Here is a 12,019-nt window from a genome sequence, read left to right as displayed (position 1 = left end):
CTTGGCTATTCTCCACATAGCAAAGCATACAAATGCTACAATAAAAGACTTGGCAGAATTGTTGACAGCATTGATGTAGTGGTTGATGAAAAGGGATATATTCCTAGGCAAATACATCGTGAAGACATCGAAGAAGATGAGAGCTACCCTCAAAGACAGAATGATGAAGAAGAAGAACCTCAAGAAGAATCTCAAGAAGAACCTCACGAAGAAGCAGAAGAACGGACAAGAATAGAAGAAAAGACTCCATCCAGATATGTTCAGAAGAACCATCCAGAATCTCAGATCATGGGACAAAAAGAAGCAGGTATACAAACTAGAAGAACAGTTGCAGAAGCTTCAAGCTATTTGGCATTACTTTCCTCCACCGAACCACAAAATGTGAAAGAGGCATGCAAAGATGAATGTTGGGTGAAAGCAATGGATGAAGAACTTGAGCAAATCGAAAAGAACAACACTTGGGAGCTGGTTCCTAGACCAAAAGATAAGAATGTTATTGGAACAAAATGGGTCTTCAAAAATAAATTGAATGAAAATGGAGAAGTAATTAGAAACAAAGCCAGACTCGTTTGTAAAGGGTATGCGCAGCAAGAAGGAATAGACTTTGAAGAAACTTTTGCTCCTGTTGCAAGACTTGAGGCCATCCGAATGTTCCTTGCTCTCTCAAGTTTTCAGAACTTCAAAGTATTTCAAATGGATGTGAAATCAGCCTTTTGAATGGAGACTTGGAAGAAGAAGTGTACATTGAACAGCCAGATGGGTTCATTCTTGGAAATGATCCAAATCTTGTATGCCGATTGAAAAAGGCTCTCTATGGTCTCAAACAAGCTCCAAGGGCTTGGTACTACCGGTTGGACAAATATCTTCATCAACAAGGTTTCTTAAAAGGTTCAGCAGATAGCAATCTGTATATAAAAGTTGAAAATGACAAATTGCTAATACTTGTTGTGTATGTAGATGACATTATTTTTGGCAGCAATGAAGAAGCTATGAGTCAAAGCTTTGCCTCAGTCATGCAGAAAGAATTTGAAATGTCCTTGCTAGGAGAACTGACATATTTCCTTGGTTTGCAAATCCAACAGAAGGAAGGAGGAATCTTTTTATCTCAAACCAAGTATCTCAAGCAGATTTTGAAGAAATATGGCATGGAAGATGCAAAACCAGTATGTACACCCATGGTCACAGGATGTAGTCTCAGTGCAAATGATGAATCTGCAGCAGTACATCAACCAACCTACAGATCTATGATTGGAAGTTTACTATATTTGACAGGTACCCGACCAGACATCATGCATGCAGTTGGAATAGTTGGAAGATTTCAGGCAAATCCGAAGGAGACTCATCTTCAAGCAGTGAAGAGAATTTTCAAATATCTTCAAGGGACTCAAAATTATGGCTTATGGTATCCTAGAAATACAGATCTTACTCTTCATGCCTATACAGATGCAGATTGGGCCGGAAGCGTGGATGACAGGAAAAGCACAAGTGGTGGTGCGTTCTTTATGGGTCCCAGACTGGTCTCTTGGTTCAGCAAGAAACAGAGTTCAATTGCCTTTCTACAGCTGAAGCAGAATATGTTGCTGCTGCATCTTGTTGCACCCAACTCCTTTGGATGATGCAGAATTTGCAGGATTATCAAATCACTTGTACTCCTCCAATCCCTATCTTATGTGACAACACAAGTGCAATCAGCATCTCAAAGAATCCGGTTATGCATTCAAAAACCAAGCACATACCAATCAAGTACCATTTTCTCCGGGAACAAGTACTTGAACAGAAGGTCAAGTTGGAGTATGTTCCTTCTAAGGAACAAGTTGCTGATATTTTCACCAAACCGTTGCCCAGGGACACCTTTGAATACCTCAGGCAAAAGCTGGGGGTTGTTGATGCATCATCTTACTGTTGATCATCTTCCTATTGGTGGTATAGGCTCAGGGGGAGCACATAATGCATTGTTGGCATTATGGAGAAGGAGATCTTGGAAATAGCTGCAATATGTCTCTATCTCCTTCATGATGGATTTCTGGTTACAGATCTGGAGATGCATGAGCATAGGGGGAGCATACCCTTTGCCCTTGATGTCAAAGGGGGAGAATGAAGCTGAAGATTATGTGGTTGCCATCAAGTCCAAAGGGGGAGATTGTTGGCATTATGATTCAGGTGTTGTCCTTGATGGCAAACCCTTTCAGGTGATAAATCAAGAAGGACGCAGGAAATATGTTCAGCAAGTGCGTCCCCGCAGGTATACCATACAGAACCCGCGTCCAGGGACGCAGGCCAGCCGTTCAGGAGGTGCGTCCGCCCAGTGCACACATTTCAAGGCAGAGAAAAGCACGTGGGGGTTTCTTGTGTGGTATCTAGCCAACGGTTTTGTGTTTCTATGGTGTCGGCTCGTGGTATTGTTCCATGTTTTGGGGAGAAGCTTGCCTATATAAAGCAAAGGAGTTCATTTGGATTACGCATCATCTTGGTTGAATATCTTTTGGTGAGATCTAGTCCAGATCTATGAGGGCGAATCTTCTAATGGACTGTGATCTCTATGGCGCATGATCAGATCTATGGATCTGAGTGTTTGGGTTGGTTCTGAAGTCCTCATATCTTTTATATCTGAAGGGACGCAGGTTCAGTGAAGGGAAAGTGCGCCGGGACGCAGTACAGTAAAGGCGCAGGTGCGTCTCTGAGGCAAAGGACGCGGCGCAACTGTGTTATTGGGTGCGTCTCTGAAGCAAAAGACGCGGCGCGATATTGTTTCTGGGTGCGCCGGTCGCAGCAAAGCATACAGGAACAGTGCGTCGGCACGCAGAACAGTGGAAGGTAGACCGCGTCCAGTCGCAGGTCACAGAAATAAAATATGCGTCCCTGTCTTAAGATGATCTGTTGACTGTATATTTCTGTTCATAAGGTGTTCTGGGTTATTTCTGTAATTACTGATCTGATATCTGTAGTGGACTGTATCTGTTGTATACTTGTTGATCATTTGATTCTTCATGAAAAGAAGTAGGGGGTTGTAGCTCCCTTCCAGGAGAGACTGGAAAACGAGAGAGAGTTGTAGCTCTCTGCAGGTTGCAGCCTGCGTGCTGGTAAAGGACTGCACCAGTACAAAATCATTGTAAAAAGAATTTCTTGAAAGAAGATAGAGACATATTGCAGCAGGTGGTTTTCTCCCGCATTGGGTTTCCACCTTACATCTTGTGTTCTTTGGTGTGACTGTCTATTTTCTTTATTCATGCTCATTATTTTATGGTACTGATATGCAAGAATAATTCAAAAGATCAAATAAGGAAAGATTTGGTAAATTGCTTGATAATACTGATTCACCCCCCCCTCTCAGTATTATTTCCAACAGTTGGTTGTAGCTTCTATTCATCCTTGAAGTAGATTGACCCCAATTTTCCTGGTGATCCGTTTTATGCCTTTGCTGACAATTGTCAACCTATTCACTTCTCCTTGTTGCATCAAGATAACTTTTGGAGGTGGATGGCTTCTGTGCTTGAGATGCTTCTTCAGTATATCCAAGAATTGTCTTGATTAGAGGAGAACGTTGTACTTTGATAATCTCATCTAAAGTTTCAAATCCTCTAGCAAATCTAAGATTAAGAGCTTTTGTTTTCTTAATATCTTTTCTAAGTCCCACAATTTCACATTCTAACTTTTCATTGTGTTTTTCCCTTTCAGCAAGTTGGAATGTTAGGGTATCTATAATCATACTCCTTTGTTCTAAACAAATTTTAAGTTTAGAAATTTCTTCATAGAGACCATATTCATCTATAGCATCCAAGAAATCATCATCTTCAAAAGCCATCAAAGGTCTATAATCATTACCATGTTCATCTTCATCACTATTTGAAAATCCATCGTTGTCTTCATGTGTATAATAGCTCTTCTTACTTACGTTCGGTTTTCTGTTCCATTTAACTGGTTCCTTACCTTTATCAAGCTTATCTTTATGAGGACATTTAGCTGCATAGTGACCGAATCTTCCGTAAGCAAAGCATTTGGAAGGTAGCTTACCTCTGAATCTTCCAGAACCCCGTTGAAGGTTCTTGAAAAAGTTTGATTCCTCCTCTCCTTTTGATGTATGTCCTGACTCATTGTATTCTCCTTTTCCTGATGCTTTGAATGCGGCTTCTCTCATGTCTGATGGACCCCCTTTTCTCATTTTAAAATCAATTAGGATTCTGTGCAGCTGTGACATTGTAATACTCTGAAGATTATGCTTTTCTTCTATGGCAGAAACTTTTGATTCAAACTTAGAAGACAAAGATCTTAGAACCTTTTCACCTAAAGTAACTTCTTTTATCTCTTCATTCATGTGATTAATAATCTCATCTATATGTAAGAAATAATTAGCCACACTTTCATCATTTTGCATTCTGAGAGTTTCATATTGAATTGTGAGAGATTGTAGTTTTGCACGTTTTACCTGATCGTCTCCTTCATAACTTAGAATGATCTTGTCCCATATTTCTTTGGCGGTTTTGAGCTACATAACCTTGACGAATTTTGATTGAGATAGAGTCCCCAATAGAGTATTGAGAGCTTTTGCATTTGTTTCATACTGCTTTTTACCAGCCGTATCTGTAGGAGTTGCTGATGGAAATGTGTATCCTCCTTCCATGATATCCCAAACTTCTATACCAAGAGATTGAAGATAGGCTATGGTTCTTACCTTCCAATAGACGAAGTTGCTCCCATCAAAGATTGGTGGCCTGATGGATGCCTCTTTTTCGTAGTTGCTCATGATAATAGTTCTTCCTTCAAGCGATCAAGCTTCTTCTGAAGGACCTACTCTGATACTAATTGTTGGAAATAATACTGGGGGGGTGGGTGAATCAGTATTAGCAATTTAACAATTTTTCATTTACATAGACAAATTGATATACGCTACTTTTGTTAATTAAACCTGCGTATATACACAATTGTGTTTAGAGAAAACCATGTATATCTTGCAGACTTCTAATTTAGTTAGTTGATCTTAATCTGTGTATCAGAACCATAAAACAGTGATCAATTGCAGTAAACAGTACAAGCAATCACACACATGAACACAAGATATAAAGTGGAAACCCAATGTGGGTGAAAACCACCTGCTGCAATTCGTCTCTATCTTCTTTTAATAAGAAACTTCTTTTTACAATATTTTGTACTCGTGCAGTCTTATACCAGTATGCAGGCTTCTACCTGCAGAAGGCTACAACCTTCTCTCATTCTCCAGCTTCTCCTGTAAGGGAGCTACAACCCTCTTAGCTCTTGTACTAGCTGATGTACTAGTACGTAGGTGCTGACCTACAGAAGGCTACAACCTTCTCTTCTCTTCCAGGGACCACGTTTCATAAATTTTCAGACTGGATCCATCAATAACATCAATCAAACATCAAATATATCTACATCAACCAATCTCCTTTGCATCAACGAAAAACTGAATCAAACACTCACTTCTCTGAATGTTGTAACCAGAATACAGTAACAGTAACCAGAAACCAATCCTGAACCCAGAACACTGCAGTAATAAATAGAAGTAGCTAAAAAAAAATTATGAGACGTACGCTACTTCAATATGTAGAACCTGCGTGCATACGCTACTATATTAAGGAAAACCTGCATATACGATGTTTTGAATTACAAAACCAACGTGTATATGTGCCCTTCATATGCTAAACCTGCGTACAAATCTATAAAAGATGATTTACCCTTTTCAATTATTCAGACATCAGTTATACCCAGATCATCAGATTTATAGATCAAGTCATGCACCAAATATAACAGATCAAAATCACACAAAGATACTTCTCTTCAAGCCTTAAGATCTTGACCCATCAATAGAGCTTATCCTTCTTCTAACGCTCAGGTTCCTCCTTGATTCAGATCTAGCTATGCACCATAACCCAATGACTAGTATTCTAGATCTTGCTCTTCATAAGATATTTGATCCTTCAGTGTTCTTGCCTAATGATCTCCTTCCCCTTTTATAGTCTTAGGCCTTACTCAATACCATGGTCTAAAACCACTTAGAACAAATACCTGGGTTCAACACTTCGGACGAGATACCATGGTCCAAAACCATAGGTCTAAATACCAAGGACAAAAAACCAAGTTTTCCAAATTGTACGTGCTTTTTTGTGTATGAAAGTGCGTGTATACGCATACGCACCTTTTGGTCTGCTAATCTGCGTGTATACGTGGCTTGGTCAACGGGAACCTGCGTATGCCTCCTTTTCCTTTATTCTGAGAGCCTGTGAGCCTAAACTGTCATCTGAGTGATTTTCCGAGTGTGTTGCCATCAAGGACAATACCTGTGCCATAGTGCCAAGCCTGTGTCATAACGCCAACATCAGGATCGCTGATAATCCCTTTCTTATTGAGAGGGATTGTTGAAAATGCAATGAGAAAAATCTTAATTTAATTTTTTCTTGAAATATATTATAAATTAAATTGTAATTCCACATCGCATGATAACTTGTAATATTTAACTAAGTTAATTTGACTTAGTTAACTCAGTTAAATTTGAGTTTAGGGTCTAATTAGAGTCATATAGAGTGTCTCCTACAATTAGGAGCACTAATTGAGTGGGGTGTAACCTCTAGTAGTGTGGTGTAACCTGTAGTGATCTAATAAACTGAATTTTGACTCATAATTAACTCATGCATGTCAGATCAGAGAAAGACCCAATTGAGATTGGAGTTCAGGTATAGTGTATTATCAGTTGTATAATCATCCAAATTGTATAGGCAGTGCATAAAATTAGAGGAAGGCCTATGAGGATTGCGCAATTCACAATTGTTGGATTTCCCAATTAAATACGGGCTAATTCTCAAGGGAACAACGCAAGAAAATAGGAGCTTAACAGACAACAAAATTGGCTAAGTATTGGTTTGAAATTGTCTAGGAATCAGTGAGATAGATAGAGATAGTGCAGAGGTTGCTCGAGCTTGAGCAAAGCATTGTGATATTCTCATATTTTATGATTATTGTAATATACAGATAGCAGGGGTTTTTAGCTGTGGCTTTCCCTAGAAAATCATTGTGTTATGTGTGATTGAACTCTTTCTCTTATATGCATCATGATTTCATCGATTGTTTATTGTTTCCGCTGATGAGTATAGTAGATTCAAGTCAATTTTTTAGCATATTACAATCTACAGTTTGAATCTACAAGGAATTTATACAAAACAAGTGTGACATTGAGTGAGTGTGAGAATAATGGATAAAGAAGAAAACAATTTATAAAATGTCTCTTAGGTAGGATTTGTAAGAATGCAACCATGAATTGAAAAATGAAATTAAAGCCCTTAAGTGGAACTTACATCATAAATAGAACATAATTGACAAGGAAAAATTTAGGTGTGAAATTTCGTTGATTTGTTATTTTTGGGACATTTTCTGAAAAAATTATTAGCCAATTTGGTGAAACATTCGCCCATTTTTTACATACACATGAACAAATTGATGATATTAAACAAAAATTTACCAATTTTAATAATATAATATATTTTTTTATTAAATATTCACCTACATTCTATATGTATGATGTTTCAAACTAGAATACTCGCCTACAATATTATAGATAGGCATAATATCTGAATCCTTCAAAAGACTCTAATAATTGATCACATCGTTGATACATTATAGTCAGAAAATGATCTTGAATGTGAACTCAATATGAAGGATCCCTTAATTGATGAAATTGAAATAAAATTAAGAGAAAAGTAAGATCGAATTTAAAACATTTTTTATTCGGCATCTATAGCTAAGGTTAGTGTAATTTGTGACATAGAGGATCCCATAAAGAAGCTAATGGAATTTTTGATATAGATGAAGTCATCCAGAATGTTGATATAAGTTTTGATACATAAGAACTAGTAGAGGAGAATGATGTAATAAATGATACAAAGGATCTTATCTGAAAGTTTGATCCAACAAGTGATACAAATATTATGCAACAACTTCATGCAACTTGTGACACACAAGACATAATAGAGGTGGGTGATGTTCACTGTGATCCAAATTACTTGATGGATATGAAATCATGTAGTGAATTGATTCAACATACGGCATAAGAAGTAGTAAGAATGTTAACAACAACAACAACTAATGTGAATTTGAAGAAATAAAAGGAAAAATAAAGGTTTTGAAGATGTTTGTCACACCATGGGAAGTGACATCATTCAAAAGAAATCAACATGGCTTGGGATATGAAAAAGGAAATAACTTGCATATTATGTATTACTCGAAACTAGTTCAACTTGTGACTGCAATATTTCTTAAAGATGTCCATAATTTTGAAAATAAATGACAACATTCTCAATGATTTGGTCACATGGAGAGTCAATGTTTCTATTTTGATACTTTTTTTCATTATGGGAACACAAATCACCTATCATAAAAATTTTGAATGCAAAAGTAGATTAAGAAGATAGTTGATTATGGATAGGTAAGTTCTCGGAGATGGAATCTACATGGAAAAAATATGCATAAGACTTACCATCGAGCCAAGACAGAGGTGAAGATATAAAAAGTTAAGAAAAGTAAAAAACAAGAAGCCAAAAAGCAATGTTATAGATGATTCTAGACATAACAGGTTCTAGATGAATCTGGACACAACCTAGATATAATTATATATGTACTCTAAAGTCAAAAAATTGAACTCCCCACACCTCAAGTGGGAGAGAAAAATGATAGAAAAAGACTCTCTTACACCTTTAAAGGGGTGGGGTGGGCGGGGGTGAGCGGATGGAAGTAAATTATTGAGGTGAAGATTGGGGGGAGGGCAGGAAGGAGAGGAAGTAAATTATTGAGGTATAGATGGTTTCTGTTAATCCAAAAACCAACATATTGTTCAAATCAAATTGCTTAGTTGCCATCAAAAATCACCACATTATTTAAGTGAAGATGGTTAGTGATAAATGAGAAACCACCACATATATTATAATTGAATTGGTTAGGAGTCATCAAAAGCACCACAATGTTCAAGTCAAAATGCTTAATGGTAAACTAGAAACAACTAAGATCAATGGAAGATGGTTAGTGTTCAATAAACAAAAACCACCAAATGAAGTGAACATGGTTATTAGTAAATCGGAAAAAACCACCAACTGAAGAGAAGATGGCTAGTGGTCAACTAACAAAACCAATAAACATAGAGAATCGAAATCTCTAGCTTGGATCCTTACAAGAATCAAAGTTATTGCCTTGCACCTAATAGGGGGGGAATATTAGATATCAATGTCAAGATTTGAATTATAATCAGTTGATTAAAATTAAATCATCATTTGGGAATTCTAGCATAGCAACTAGTATCCTCAACAAACAATCAATAATCATTTGAGTTATTAATTGAGAATGTTTAGACATAATAGCTGCTCACTTTAAGATATTCAGATACTGGAAATTTTTTTGTGATATCATTATTAAAGCTTAGTTCAACAATTTTAGATTGAAGATGACAAAATTTATTGGTAAAATTATTCGGACTTGTGATTGAAGGCGGGAATGTTATACCATGAGTCCCTAGATAATCACAAAGACGAAGACCATATATAGATATGAGTTGTAAACCTTATCTTTGATGAGTTGTTGTAATGATACACTATTGAGTTTTTAATGAGATATCAAATGATCTAATTAATGTACTATAAATTCATATCCTCAAATCAATACAATGAGTTGAATATGACATGAAGCATTTTCTACTAGTTTTTGTTTTGTCTCGCTTGTGCTCAACTATTTACACTTAAATCCATGTATTATGTTTATTTTCAACTTGTATCGATATGATAATTGGCATCACATTTAATTTCCATACTAATGTATTCATATCCTATACCTGCCATAATCTCATTTCCTTTATTGTCTTTTCTTGGACACTCTTAGTTTGGCAAAATGCTAAAAGATTTAGTCATGGATTATGCATGTAAATAGTAACATGACATTGGAAACTTAATACGAAGATTAATAGTCATGAATGTGCAACTCAATGAAACTTTAAAATGCAAATAATAGACCCAAAGAAATGACATCACCCGACATTGGAAACTTAATACGAAGATTAATAGTCATGAATGTGTGACTCAATGAAACTTTAAAATACAAATAATAGACCAAGAAAATGACATCACCTCTCTTTTTTCTTGCTCACATATTTCATCTTTCTAATAGTATCAAACATGTTGATTCATATTTACTTTATTACATCGATAATGCCATATGTATTTTTATTATAAGTCATGAAATAATTATAATGTCGTATATGAAATTTTATTATTATTTCCAAACATTTGTTGGACTTTCAAACACTAAGTGTATAGTTCAGGGTATCAAATTTATTACAATAAATTTAAAAAAACCAAAAAATAAAATAATAAATATTTAAATGTAACTCTTTTGAAACACGCACTTGATTTTGTATTAGGTTAGTCAAGCTCATAATAAAGATAATGCATAGTAATCCTCTATACCATAGAAAAATACATTAATGATTTTGTTCGAGATAACAATTATGGATATGAACTTGTACAAAATAGAACGAGATAATGCATAGTAATCCTCTATACCATAGAAAAATACATTAATGATTTTGTTCGAGATAACAATTATGTTTTGGATATGAACTTGTACAAAAAAAATAGAACGTATCGACCACACCAAATTTAAAATTTAACTTGAGTAGAGAATTGTGATTTTTTTCTTTTATTTCTCTATATCATCAATTTCTCAGTGTTCTAATTTATTATACCTATCGTTGGTAGGCTATAATGTATTCAGTGTTTCATTGACTTGCTATTAGTTTTTTTTAACTAATAAAATCTAAAATCTATCTAAAGTTTAGCATTATGAAATTAAATTTATTATTTTAAAATAAAATATATTTATATTTGTCTCAAATATGATTGGTTGAAATGTCTCCCCTCTTATTGTGTAATGATGGCAAGAATTGACTTTTAAGTACTCTATCATTAATTACTATATACTATATAACTAATTACTATGTAGAAAAAATATAAATAATTTGAATAATAACATTATATATTAATTACTATGTACATAAACAGAAATAGTTTGTAATCATTTTACACTCAAAAATACATTGACTTTTTGTTTTACAAAAATATTTCAAAGTTTTATAAAATTTCTAAAAAAATATCATATTAAATTGATTTTTGGCAAAATTAAAATTATTTTTTAAATTCAAAAATTTCATTTTCTCATTGGTGTAAATTATTGTATAGATCATTTTTATGGGCTTTATTTTTTAATTGTGACATGAAAAATTATTTAAGAAATATAAATTTGAAAAAAAAATGTAAAAATGACATATGTACAATTTGTACAACTCTCATTATATCAATTTGAACTCTAATGACATGGCATGTGTATTATAATTATTATAGTGTATCCTCCATTATTTAAAAAATATTTTTGTTTATGTACTTGTTTTATATTTAATATTATTTTATTTTAATATTAATAAATAAATAAAAAATTGATAAGACCCCTGCACGGATCCGTAGGTTCTGTCGTAAATACCTTCGATCAATTCACACACGACTTAGTGTCAAGTGATAAGAACCATATCTCACATTATCAAACACAAAAACTTGGATATATCTTTTTAATAAAACCATAAAATTAAATAAAAATAATGCACAGTTGTATATATACATGGGCTTTATTAAGTTTTTTTTTTTAATTGTTTTTAGTAAAAACAAAACACTAGGACATAAATTTTTATCTTTTACTTGATATAATATTTTCATTATTCTTACATAAAAAATTGTCAACTTAATATAACCAATTTCTAATAATGTTTTAAATTTCTTATAATTTCTTCAAGTTAATTTCTTTGGTGTACATGTTGCTTGTCAATTTAATATAACCAATTTTTAGTAGTGTCTTAATTTTTTCATAATTTTTTAAGTTAATTTCTTTAGTGTGCATGATACTATGTATGTTTGGTGAAATGAATATTCATAATTTAGCAATATAAATTTAAATAATGCAATTTCATATAAAATAAATTTTA

Source organism: Pinus tabuliformis, chromosome 7, assembly GCF_031772625.1.
Source record: "Pinus tabuliformis cultivar Carrire ecotype Pingquan chromosome 7, CPIR1, whole genome shotgun sequence".
In the NCBI taxonomy this organism is placed as follows: Eukaryota; Viridiplantae; Streptophyta; class Pinopsida; order Pinales; family Pinaceae; genus Pinus; species Pinus tabuliformis.
Note: the sequence above shows the minus strand (reverse complement) of the source record.